This window comes from Podarcis tiliguerta (assembly GCF_965153285.1).
Source record: "Podarcis tiliguerta genome assembly, chromosome: 17".
Classification (NCBI taxonomy): Eukaryota; Metazoa; Chordata; class Lepidosauria; order Squamata; family Lacertidae; genus Podarcis; species Podarcis tiliguerta.
In genome coordinates this window covers 5001-17001 of record NC_139550.1, presented here as the reverse complement: position 1 = coordinate 17001, position 12001 = coordinate 5001, and the positions used below count along the sequence as shown (strand labels likewise).

Here is a 12001-nt window from a genome sequence, read left to right as displayed (position 1 = left end):
AAGAGAGGAATGGAACAGGGATGCAGGGGTGTAAATTGATCAAGAATCCTATCAAAATAGTTTAAACCCAGTCAACGCAATGCTTTCATTACTGACACAGATGGCTTACTCTATATTTGTTATAATTCCTCATAGCAATCCCACCTGATCACTACATCTCTGGATATTTGCACTCCTACACTTTACACCCTAAATTCCCTAATTCCCCTAACCCCAGGGTGAGGAAAACAGTTTTGTTTTGGGACTGCCCTGCAATGCACACCTGAGGCCACAGATGCAGAAAAATCTCTATGAGATGTTTGGTACCTCTAGACAGGTGCACAACAACCTGGACAATTTGGGGTTGGAGTAAAGAAGGCCACGGAAAGTCTAGTTTTTAACTAGGGGTGAAAGGTCAGAAAGAAGGGTCACAGGTGGCGCTGTGGGTTAAACCACAGAGCCTAGGACTTGCCGATCAGAAGGTTGGCGTTTCGAATCTGCGCGACGGGGTGAGCTTCCTTTGCAGGGTCCCTGCTCCTGCCAACCTAGCAACTTGAAAGCACGTCAAAGTGCAAGTAGATAAATAGGTACCGCTCTGGCAGGAAGGTAAACAGCGTTTCCGTGTGCTGCTCTGGTTCGCCAGAAGCGGCTTAGTCATGCTGGCCACATGACCCGGAAGCTGTGCCAATTGAGATGCGTACCGCAACCCCAGAGTCAGCCACGACTGGACCTAATGGTCAGGGGTCCCTTTACCTTTACCTTTGACAAAGGTCAGAAGTTGTAAGTCTAGGGTCATTGTTAGGGTCGGGGTTAGGGAGAGGCTTGGGGTTAGGCTTAGGGGTCAGGGTCAGGACCTCCCCCTGACTGCTGAAATGCTCCCAGGGAGGATGTAAGCAGCACTTCCTCTGTTTCCAGTCCAGAATAGTGAATAGCCATGTTGGCTTCATGGCTGAACTTGCAGTTGTAGGAGAGCTGTGGATCCCTGAACTATATCTAAGTAGCCTTTAAAGTGTCATTTAAGAGGGCAACATTTGCTGCACAACCAAGGTTGCAGGATTGTTCCCCATAAGGGACTCCTGCATGTTCCTGCGATGCAGCGGGTTGGACTGGATGTCCCTTGGGGTCCCTTCCAGAGGTTTATATGCCATCATTATCCTTTGGAAAGGGCTTCAGAAAGAGGAAAGAGAAATAGCATTCCTTTAAGTTATAGGACGCAGGTGGCACTGTGGGTTAAACCATAGAGCCTAGGACTTGCCGAACAGAAGGTCAGCTTTTCGAATCCCCGCCATGGGGTGAGCTCCCGTTGCTGGCTCCCTGCTCCTGCTAACCTAGCAGTTTGATAGCACGTCAAAGTGCAAGTAGATAAATGCTCTGGCAGGAAGGTTAACGGCGGTACTCAAGGCCAGTAAAGCGAGATGAGCGCCGCTACCCCAGAGTCGGTCATGACTGGACCTAATGGTAAGGGGTCCTTTTACCTTTACAAAGTTGCCTCACTTTAGGCTGTGACACCTAACAGTTAAATGCTACCACCTTTTGGTACTGTGAACACCAAGGTTGCAGGGGGATCTCCATAAGGGACGCCTGCATCTTCCTAAGGGCTGGAAAGTGCTACACAAAGAATAAGCAGTAAAACATACCTCCAGGTTAGTTGTATGATGGCCAACCACTTCCCATCAGGCTTCCCAAAAAGTATAGTCTTTATACCCTAAATGCCCTAATTCCCCTAACCCCAGGGTCAGGAAGACAGTTTTGTTTTGGGACTGCAATGCACACCTGAGGCTGCAGGTGTGGAAAAATCTCTTTATGAGATGTTTGGTACTTCTAGAGAGGTGCACAACATCCTGGATAATTTGGGGTTGGAGTAAAGAAGGCATGGGAAAGTCTAGTTTTTAACTAGGGGTGAAAGGTCAGAAAGAAGGGTCACAGGTGGCGCTGTGGGTTAAACCACAGAGCCCAGGACTTGCAGATCAGAAGGTAAGCAGTTCGAATCCTCGCAACGGGATGAGCTAGCAGTTCGAAAGCACGTTAAAGTGCAAGAAGAAAAACAGATACCGCTCCGGCGGGAAGGTAAACGGCGTTTCCGTGCTCTGCTCTGGTTCGCCAGAAGCGGCTTAGTCATGCTGGCCACATGACCCGGAAGCTGTACACCGGCTCCCTCGGCCAGTAAAGCGAGATGAGCGCCGCAACCCCAGAGTTGTCCGTGACTGGACCTAATGGTCCAGGGTCCCTTTACCTTTGACAATGGTCATAAGTTGTAAGTCTGCTGTTGTAAGTCTAGGGGTTGGGGTTTGGGTCATTGTTAGGGGCAGGGTTAGGGAGAGGCTTTGGGTTAGGCTTAGGGGTCAGGGTCAGGGTCTCCCCCGACTGTTCAAATGCTTCCAGGGAGGATGCAAGCAGCACTTCCTCTGTTTGTAGTCAAGAATAGTGGATGGCCATGTTGGCTTCACGGCTGAACTTGCAGCTGCAGGAGAGGTGTCCCATTTAAGAGAGCAACATTTGCTGCACAAGCAAGGTTGCGGGATTGTTCCCCATAAGGGACTCCTGCGATGTAGCGGGTTGGACTGGATGACCCTTGGGGTCCTTTCCAGAGGTTTCTATACCATCATAATTCTTTGGAAAGGGCTTCAGAAAGAGAAATAGCGTTCCTTAAAGTTAGTTGCAGCCTAACACAGGAAAGTCGCCTCGCTTCCTGTGAGCTCCCTTATTCTTCCTTGCACATTAATTTGAGCTTGGGAGATCCTGTGCCTGTTTTTACATGGATCCCTCTTTCAGTTCTTCTGGAATAATCCCCCCCCCCCTATTTCTCAGGCTGTATGGGGCGTGCTGAATTCTTGCTCCCAAAAAGGGGAAGGAGAAGGGGAAGATTTGCCTGACGGAGGGAAGGAGAAGAGGGAATCTTTTGAGACAAGATGCCAGTGCCCCAAAGATGCCAGTGCCAGGGCCCTCCTGCTGCCTTGTGGGGCGAGAGGGGGAAAGGGGATATTTGGGCACAAGATCCAAACAGCTCCTTTGACCAAATACCTGATTCACCCAGCAGCGTGTCAGCGAAATGAAAGAGAAGAAAAAGAGGCAAGGCAGCTCCCAGACATCTCCATGCAGTTGCAAAAGGCAGGTACATCTGCCTACGTGCACTTCCATCCACCGGAAAGGATTCTTAGCAGCAAGGAGCAAAGGCCTGGTCCTTTCCAGAGATGCAGCCTGCCTTCTCCAAAGGTGGATTTCAGGTCAAACAGCTGGTTGAAAAGTCTCTTTTCCTATCCTCACACCAGTAACCCTGGCACCCTCCCAGAGAACAGCCTCTATTCTTTGATGGTCAGGGAGATTATATTTTCTCACGGTCGCTCAAAAAATTGAAACCCTAGCATTTAGCAATCTCTTAATACAGTTTTGGGGTGTGTTTGTGTGTGTCAGTCCTTAAAAATCAACTGTGCAAAGATTTAAGCCGGTCTCCCGCTATGCACCTAGGCTGGGAGCCCCAATGGCACAAGACTATGTGGGCTGAGCCCCTGCAACGGGGGCCAAAACCAAAAGCCAATTGAATCATTTACATTGACAAATACTGGCACGGATGTATGTGTTTTGGAAATTTGCAGCAGTTTGTAATGCTAAGAGAGGTGTTTTAAAGAAAAAACACTTTATACACTCATGAGCGTTCCCTTAGAGCAGGCTCATGGTTGCTTCCTTTTCTGGAGGTATAAATGTTCTCAGCAGATTTACAATCACCCCGAAGGCTTCAGGCCTCCTCCTGACTGTTGAAATGCTGCTGGGGAGACTGTAAGCAGCACCTCCTCCGCTCCCAGTCAGCAAAAGGGGATAGCAAGGGGTGCTTCATGGTGCAACTTGCAGCTGCAGTTTAAAGTGCCTTAAAAGTGCCATTAAATAGGACAACACTGATAGCACAACCAAGGTTGATAGTTGTTCTCCTGCATATTCCTGCCTTGCAGTGGGCTGGCCTGGATGACCTTTGGGGTCCCTTCCAGATATAGATATAAATGCAGCATCATAGGATTCTTTGGAATGTGCTTCAGAACGAAGAAACACTCTTTTAAGTTACGGGCTGCAGGTGGCACTGTTGGTTAAACCACAGAGCGTAGGACTTGCCGATCAGAAGATCAGTGGTTTGAATCCCCGCAACGGGGTGAGCTCCCTTTGCAGGGTCCCTGCTCCTGCCAACCTAGCAGTACGAAGGCATGTCAAAGTGCAAGTAGATTAATAGGTACCACTCCGGCGGCAAGGTCAATGGCGTTTCTGTGCACTGCTCTGGTTTGCCAGAAGCGGCTCAGTCCTTCTGGCCACATGACCTGGAAGCTGTACGCCGGCTTCCTTGGCCAATAAAGCGAGATGCCTGCCGCAACCCCAGAGTCGGCCACGACTGGACCTAATGGTCAGGGGTCCCTTTACCTTTGACAAAGGTCAGAAGTTGTAAGTCTGCTGTTGTAAGTGTATTGGTTGGGGTTTGGGTCATTATTAGAGCTGGGGTTAGGGGTCAGGGCTTCCCCCTGACAGTTGAAATGCTCCCAGGGAGGATGTAAGCAGCACCACCTCTGTTTCCAGTCCAGAAGATTGGATGGCCATGTTGGCTTCATGGCTGAACTTGCAGCTGCAGGAGAGGTGTGGATCCCTGAACTATAATTAAGCAGCTGTCAGAGCTGGCTCCGGGTCCCAGCTCACCAAGGACCAACGCTAGCCGGTAGTACAGTATTAAAGTCTTTATTGAAGAATAGTCTCCATTTCCAAGTCTCAGCGTCCCAGCTCTACGTCTGGACTTTAGACCGGCGAAGCTCTGTCTGAGTCTCCACCCCCTGTGCACCAGTTTAAGACTCTAATCTTACTCCACCTCTTCCTTCTCTCTCTCTTCCTCTGGGTCTTACTACCCCCCGGGGTCTCTTCTCTCCTGGACTCTTCTGACGCAGACGTTGACCCGTCTGACTCCTCCCCCTCTCTTCGGCGGGCTTTAGGACCTGGCTCCCTACCCGGGCTGCCCACCTTGCCGCCCTCCTGTACATTTGAACTTGGCGCGCGCGCGCGTTTAACTTTCCTGATGACCGTTTCCTCGCTCCCTGACGAGGGTGTGGTCACTCCTGCCTCACGTTCTCCCTCTGCCTGCGCGCTCCCTGATCCCGATGCCTTGGACTCCTCCCCCCTACTGCACTCTGGGGGGGACGCTGGTCCGGATTTCCAGCTGCTACTCTCTGAGTCCCCTCTGGCCCCTTCTTCCCGAGGTGTCCCCCTGGGCACTCCCCTTGCCCTGACCATGGGGGCCCCTTTCTGTGACTCCTCCGAGTCACTGGAGAGACTCAGAGACCTCGGACTACTGTCGTCGCTGACATTTCCTTCAGACTCCTCCCCCTCGCTCTCCGTTTCCTCCCTCTCCTGTGACTCTTCTCCTGAACCCCTGACAGCAGCCTTCAAAGTTCCTTCAAAGAGGGCAACATTTGTTGCACAACTAAGGTTGCAGGATTATTCCCCTTATGGGAGTCCTGCATGTTCCTGCGATGTTGCGGGTTGGACTGGATGACCCTTGGGGTCTCTTCCAGAGATTTATATTCCATCATTATTCTTTGGAAAGGGCTTCAGAAAGAAGAAAAAGAAATAGCGTTTCTTAAAGTTAGTTGCAGCCTAACACAGGAAAGTCTCCTCGCTTCCTGTGATCTCCCTTATTCTTCCCTGCACATTAATTGGAGCTTGGCAGATCCTGTGCCTCTTTTTACACAAACCCCTCTTTCAGATCTTCTGGAAAAAATCCGGCCCCCTGTTATTTCCCAGGTGTCTAGGGGCTGGGCTGAATTTCTGCTCCCAAAAAGGGGGAGAAGGAAGGGGGAAGTTTCGCCATACAGAGGGGGGGAGAAGAGGGGCTCTCTTGTTGCTGCCTTGTGGGATGAGAGGGCGAAAGGGGATCTTTTGAGACAAGTCCCAAACAGCTCCTTTAACCAAACACCTGATTCGCCCAGCAGCATGGCAGCCAAAGGAAAGAGAAGAAAAAGAGGCAAGGCAGCAGTTGCCTGCAGGGGCTCTGCTTTATTCCTTAATGTTGAATGCTACATCTGCCTAAGTCCACTTCCATCCACCGGAAAAGATTCTTAGCCACAAGGAGTAAAGGGAACGGTGGGAAATACCTAGCTATCTCTCTAAATCGGTGAGTCCGCACAGTCCCTACACTTCCACAAGGCCTGGTCCTTTCCAGAGGTGCAGGCTGCCTTCTCCAAAGGTGGATTTCAGCTCAAAACAGCTGGTTGAAAAGTCTCTCTTCCTATCCTCACACCCTTAACCCTGGCACCCTCCCAGAGAACAGTCTCTATTCCTGGATGATCAGGGAGATTGTATTTTCCCACGGTCTCCAAAAATTGAAACCTTAGCATTTAGTAATGTCTTAATACAGTTTGGGGGTGTTTGTGTGTTTGCCAGCCCTTAAAAATCAACTGCAAAGATTTAAGCCTGTCCCCCGCTATGAACCTAGGCTGGGAGCCCCAATGGCAGGAGACTAAGTGGGCTGAGCCCCTGCAAGAGGGGCCAAAACCAAAAGCCAGTTGCATCATTTACATTGACAAATACTGGCACAGATGTATGCGTTTTGGAAATTTGCAGCAGTTTGTAATTCTAAGAGAGGTGTTTTAAAGAAAAAACACTTTATATACTCATGAGCGTTCCCTTAGAGCAGGCTCATGGTTGCTTCCTGTTCTGGAGGTATAAATGTTCTCAGTAGATTTATAATCACCCCGAAGGCTTCAGGCCTCCTCCTGACTGTTGAAATGCTGCTGGGGAGACTGTAAGCAGCACCTCCTCCGCTCCCAGTCAGCAAAAGGGGATGGCAAGGGGTGCTTCATGGCGCAACTTGCGGCTGCAGCTTAAATTGCCTTAAAAGTGCTATTTCATAGGCCAACAGTGACAGTACAACCAAGATTGGTGGTTCTCCTGCATATTCCTGCCTTGCAGTGGGCTGGGCTGGATAACCGTTGGGGTCCCTTCCAGATATAGATATAAATGCAGCATCATAGGATTCTTTCGAATGTGCTTTAGAAAGATGAAACAGAAATAGCATTCCTTTAAGTTACGGGCTGCAGGTGGCGCTGTGGGTTAAACCACAGAGCCTAGGACTTGGCGATCAGAAGGTTGGCGGTTTGAATTCCCGCGACGGAGTGAGCTCACTTTGCAGGGTCCTTGCTCCTGCCAACCTAGCAGTTCGAAGTACATGTAGATAAATGGGTCCCGCTCTGGCGGGATGGTAATCGGCATTTCCGTGCGCTGCTCTGGTTCGCCAGAAGCGGCTTAATCATGCTGTACGCTGGCTCACTTGGCCAGTAAAGCGAGATGAGGGCTGCAACCCCAGAGTCGTTCGTAACTGGACCTAATGGTCAGGGCTCCCTTTACCTTAATGCTCCCAGGGAGGATGTAAGCAGCTCTTCCTCTGTTTCCAGTCAAGAATAGTGGATGGCCATGTTGGCTTCGTGGTTGAACTTGCAGCTGCAGGAGAGGTGGGGATCCCTGAAGTAGCCTTCAAAGTGCCATTTAAGAGAAGAACATTAGCTGCACAACCAAGATGTTAGGATTTCCCCCCATAAAGGACTCCTGCATGTTCCTGCGATGCAGCGGGTTGGACTGGATGACCCTTGGGGTCCATTCCAGAGCTTTACATACCATCGTTGTTCTTTGGAAAGGGCTTCAGAAAGATGAAAGAGAAATAGTGTTACTCAAAGTTAGTTATATGATGGGAAAGTAGCCTCCCTTCCTGTGAGCTCCCTTATTATTCCTTGCACGTAAATTGGTGCTTGCAGATCCTGTGACTGTTTTTACACGGACCCCTATTCAGTCATGTGTGCCCCCCCCCCCGTTATTTCTCAGGTCTCTATGGGGTGTGCTGAATTCCTGCTCTGAAAAGGGGGAGGAGAAGGAAGGGGGAAGTTTTGCCTGATGGAGGGAGAAGAGGTGCCCTCCGTGGCAGCCAAAGGAAAGAGAAGAAAAAGGCAAGGCAGCAGTTGCAAAAGACGGGTTGCCTGCATGGGCTCTGCTTTATTCCTTAATGTCGAATGCTACATCTGCCTAAGTCCACTTCCATCCACCGGAAAAGATTCTTAGCAGCAAGGAGTAAAGGGAACGGTGGGAAATACCTAGCTATCTCTCTAAATCGGTGAGTCCGCACAATCCCTACACTTCCACAAGGCCTGGTCCTTTCCAGAAGTGCAGCCTGCCTTCTCCAAAGGTGGATTTCAGCTCAAGCAGCTGGTTGAAAAGTCTCTCTTCCTATCCTCACACCCTCCCAGAGAACAGTCTCTATACCTCGATGGTCAGGGAGATTGTATTTTCTCACGGTCGCTCAAAAAATTTAAACCCTAGCATTTATCAATCTCTTAATACAGTTTTGTGGTGTGTTTGTGTCAGTCCTTAAAAATCAACTGTGCTAAGAATTAAGCCTGTCTCCCGCTATGCACCTAGGCTGGGAGCCCCAATGGCACAAGACTACGTGGGCTGAGCCCCTGCAAGAGGGGCCAAAACCAAAAGCCAGTTGAATCATTTACATCAAGAAATACTGGCATGGATGTATGCGTTTTGGAAATTTGCAGCAGTTTGTAATGTTAAGAGAGGTGTTCTAAAGAAAAGCACTTTATACACTCATGAGCGTTCCCTTAGAGCTGGCTCATGGTTTTTTCCTTTTCTGGAGGTATAAATGTTCTCAGCAGATGTACAATCACCCTGAAGGCTTCAGGCCCCCTCCTGACTGTTGAAATGCTCCTGGGGAGACTGTAAGCAGCACCTCCTCCGCTCCCAGTCAGGGGATGGCAAGGTGTGCTTCATGGTGCAACTTGCAGCTGCAGTTTAAAGTGCCTTAAAAGTGCCATTAAATAGGACAACACTGACGCCACAACCAAGGTTGGTTGGTGGTTGTTCTCCTGTATATTCCTGCCTTGCCGTGGGCTGGGCTGGATGATCCTTGGGGTCCCTTTCAGATATCTATATATATATGCAGTATCATATGATTGATTGGAATGTGCTTCAGAAAGAATAAACAGAAATAGCATTCTTTTAAGTTACGGGACGCGGGTGGTGCTGTGGGTTAAACCACAGAGCCTAGGACTTGGCGATCAGAAAGTCGGTGGTTCGAAACCCTGCGACGGGGTGAGCTCCCTTTGCTCGGTCCCTGCTCCTGCCAACGTGGCAGCTTGAAAGCACGCCAAAGTGGAAGTAGATAAATGGGTACCGCTTTGGCAGGATGGTAAACAGCATTTCCGTGTGCTGCTCTGGTTCGCCAGAAGCGGCTTAGTCATGCTGGCCACATGTCCCGGAAGCTGTACGCCGGCTCCCTTGGCCAGTAAAGTGAGATGAGGGCTACAACCCCAGAGTCGTCCATGAGGGGGGTCCTTTTGCCTTTAACAAAGGTCAGAAGTTGTAAGTCTGCTGTTGTAAGTGTAGGTGTTGGTGTTTGGGTCATTTATTAGGGTCGGGCTTAGGGGTCAGGGCCTCCCCCTGACAGTTGAAATGCTCCCAGGTAGGATGTAGGAGAGGTGTGGATCCCTAAACTATACCTAAGCAAACTTTAAAGTTCCATTTAAGAGGGCAACATTTGCTGCACAACCAAGGTTGCAGGATTGTTCCCCGTAAGGGACTCCTGCATGTTCCTGCGATGCAGCGGGTTGGACTGGATGACCCTTGGGGTCCCTTCCAGAGGTTTATATGCCATCATTATCCTTTAGAAAGGGCTTCAGAAAGAAGAAAGAGAAATAGCGTTCCTTAAAGTTAGCTGTATGATGGGAAAGTCGCCTTGCTTCCTGTGAGCTCCCTTATTATTCCTTGCACATTAATTTGAGCTTGGCTGATCCTGTGCCTGTTTTTACACGGACCCCTCTTTCAGTTCTGAAAAGAATCTGCCCCCCTGTTATTTCTCAGGTCTCTGGGGCGTGCTGAATTCCTCCCAAAAAAGGGGAGGAGAAGGAAGGGGGCAGTTTTCTGGGACAAAGAGAGGGAGAAGAGTGGCCAGAGGGGGAACAGCTCCTTTAACCAAACACCTGATTCGCCCAGCAGCGTGGCAGCCAAAGGAAAGAAGAAAAAGAGGCGAGGCAGCAGTTGCCTGCATGGGCTCTGCTTTATTCCGTAATGTTGAATGCTACATCTGCCTAAGTCCACTTCCATCCACCGGAAAAGATTTTTAGCAGCAAGGAATAAAGGGAACTGTGTGAAATACCTAGCTATCTCTCTAAATCTGTGAGTCCGCACAGTCCCTACACTTCCACAAGGCCTGGTCCTTTCAGAGGTGCAACCTGCCTTCTCCAAAGGTGGATTTCAGCTCAAGCAGCTGGTTGAAAAGTCTCTCTTCCTATCCTCACACCTGTAACCCTGGGAACCTCCCAGAGAACAGTTTCTATTCCTCGATGGTCAGGGAGATTGCACTTTCCCACGGTCTTTCAAAAAATTGAAACCTTAGGATTTAGTAATGTCTTAATACAGTTTGGGCGTGTTTGTGTGTGTCAGCCCTTAAAATTCAATTGTGCAAAGATTTAAGCCTGTCCCCCCTATGAACCTAGGCTGGGAGCCCCAATGGCAGGAGACTTAAGTGGGCTGAGCCCCTGCAAGAGGGGCGAAAACCAAAAGCCAGTTGAATCATTTACATTGACAAATACTGGCACGGATGTATGCATTTTGGAAATTTGCAGCAGTTTGTAATGCTAAGAGAGGTGTTTTAAAGAAAAAACACTTTATACACTCATGAGCGTTCCCTTAGAGCTGGCTCATGGTTGCTTCCTTTTCTGGAGGTATAAATGTTCTCAGCAGATTTACAATCACCCCGAAGGCTTCAGGCCTCCTCCTGACTGTTGAAATGCTGCTGGGGAGACTGTAAGCAGCACCTCCTCCGCTCCCAGTCAGCAAAAGGGGATGGCAAGGGGTGCTTCATGGCGCAACTTGCGGCTGCAGTTTAAATTGCCTTAAAAGTGCTATTTCATAGGGCAACAGTGACAGCACAACCAAGATTAGTGGTTCTCCTGCATATTCCTGCCTTGCAGTGGGCTGGGCTGGATAACCTTTTGGGTCCCTTTCAGATACAAATATATATGCAGCATCATATGATTCTTTGGAATGTGCTTGAGAAAGAAGAAACAGAAGTTTGTGGAGTAAACGATGTAGTACAAACGATGGGTGCCTCTTTTATACCCTTAGGGTTATACTCTCAGTTCATCTGAAAGAAATTGGGCCCACTGATAATTCTCTGTGCTGTGGATTTATTATCACCCTTATGTTTTGGGCACAAGCCTACTTATGCATGGTGGGAGAACAAAAGGGTGGGGGAAAACAAGGGTTTCTGAAATAAATGGGCTTCCCTGCGCACACTTCAGGGCAGAAGGGGATGGAGAGAACACTCTGCCTTCTCCCCCCTTATCGCTTCCCTCCCTGATCATGACAGACAATGTCTTCATCCCACCTTCAGCGCCTAACCAGAAGAGGAGCAGCATCCATACAGAGAACGGTTGGAGTCAAATTGTCTTGGGATCCCCTGGGTTTGAGGGGGTGAGCGTTGGAACAGGACCCGTCTTCTGCACTTCTGCCAGGATCAGGCTGCAGGTTTCCTTCACCATCAGTGTCAGAATAAGCAGGCTTCCAAAAAGTTATAGTTTTTATCCCCTAACCCTAATTCCCCTAAGCCCCAGGTAAGGAAGACAGTTTTGGGATGCCCTGCAATGCACACCTGAGGCCGCAAGTGCAGAAAAATCTCTTTATGAGATGTTTTCCCTAATGAAAATGGTACTTCTAGCCGATGCAAAAGAAGCTGGCCAATTTGTGGTTGGAGAAAGGAGGGCCACGGAAAGTCTAGATTCTAACTAGGGGTCAAAGGTCAGAAAATAGGGACGCGGGTGGCGCTGTGGGTTAAAGCACAGAGCCTAGGACTTGCCGATCAGAAGGTTGGTGGTTTGAATCCCCGCCATGGGTTGAGTTCCCGTTGCTGGGTCCCTGGTCCTGCCAACCTAGCAGTTTGAAAGCGTTTCTGTGTGCTGCTCTGGTTCGCCAGAAGTGGCTTAGTCATGCTGGCCACATAACC

At 49.5% G+C, this 12001-nt stretch overlaps 1 long non-coding RNA gene across 1 annotated transcript; it reads left to right on the top strand.

The window, feature by feature from the left end:
• Positions 1-678: 678 nt before the first annotated feature.
• On the top strand, positions 679-2755 carry LOC310668073. The gene is made up of 2 exons (XR_014506603.1): positions 679-903; positions 2405-2755. It is a non-coding gene; the product is annotated as an uncharacterized lncRNA (long non-coding RNA).
• The last annotated feature ends 9246 nt before the right edge of the window (positions 2756-12001 follow it).